Genomic DNA, 1,230 nt, shown 5'->3' with positions numbered 1-1,230 from the left:
CACGCCGCAGCGCCAGCCTGCGCCCCTGGCGTCGGTGCCCAGTCCTCGGCCCAGCCCGGGCCCGCGCTCGGGTGGCCACGTGTTCCGGAGCTACGACGAGCAGCTGCGACTGGCCATGGAGCTGTCCGCGCAGGAGCAGGAGGAGCGGCGGCGGCGCGCGCGCCAGGAGGAGGAGGAGCTGGAGCGCATCCTGAGGCTGTCGCTGACCGAGCAGTAGCGCCCCCTGCCGGGCCCCTCGCCCACGCCACGCGTGACTCGCCCCGGGCCCGGAGCGAGGCTCGCCCCGGCCCGCGCGCCTGTCGAGCTGCGGCCAGAGACTGGAGCCACCGCCTCGGGGGCGTAGCAGCGCACCAGGAACGATTCGGGGAGGGGTTCGGCACGGGCGCGGGGTACCTCTCCAGGCCAGAGCCCTGGAGGCAGCTGGCGCGGCCCGGTCCCCCTGCTTTGCTGTATCCTGACCCCCAGCACGCTCCCCTGGGCTCAGGTCTGTCCAAGGGCGCAGCCAGGCGGTCCTGAGGGGTGACGAGTCCTTAGAGGAGCATTGTCGCCAGCCCTTGCTCCTTCTCGCCGGTCCTCCTTTCTGTTCAGACTCCACTCCAGGACACTGCCCCTGAAGCCTTTGCATCTCCGCTCTTCTCCCCTGGGGGGCAGCTGAGCTCCCCGCGTGCTGCGTCGCTGCTTTGTCCCAGACACAAACCAGCACGTCAAGGGCCCAGCCCCTCCCCCACCCCGGCATTTCAGCGTCAAGTGCACTTAGCGGGGTGCCCGGCTTCCCCAGCCCCCACACCCGCCCTGGGTCCGGGTGGTCCCAGCTTCTCCTTGGGCAGCCAGAAGTTGGAGTCCCATCCCCAAGGCACGTTTTTTGGTGATCAGGGAGTGTGTCCAAGGTGGCCCTCTGGCCTGGGCAAGACCTGACTCCCTCATGGTGCCTTGGAGAGTGGGGGGAAGGGGGCATATTGGGCTGGGGATAAGCACTAGGCCCGACTAGACTGGATACAAAGGGGTTGCCCAGGCCCCTGGCACCGCCACCCACCCCTTCCCACCAGCTGCTGCTAGCCCTCCGTGGTCGTGCATCCCACTTGCCCCCACACAGGGGCTGACTCTGAAACCCTTTATCCAATGGTGCTAACCCCCGGCTCTCCCCTGCCCCACCTCACCCACCCAGAGAAGCACAGACCCCGCCAGGGGCAGGGGCCCACTGCACACCCTTGTCCTGGGCCTGTCTGGGAT

Source organism: Carlito syrichta, unplaced genomic scaffold (genome assembly GCF_000164805.1).
Source record: "Carlito syrichta isolate Samal-C Ts95f unplaced genomic scaffold, Tarsius_syrichta-2.0.1 Scaffold304000, whole genome shotgun sequence".
Taxonomy (NCBI): Eukaryota; Metazoa; Chordata; class Mammalia; order Primates; family Tarsiidae; genus Carlito; species Carlito syrichta.
The sequence above is the reverse complement of the archived record's forward strand: the minus strand, read 5'-3'. Positions refer to the sequence as shown.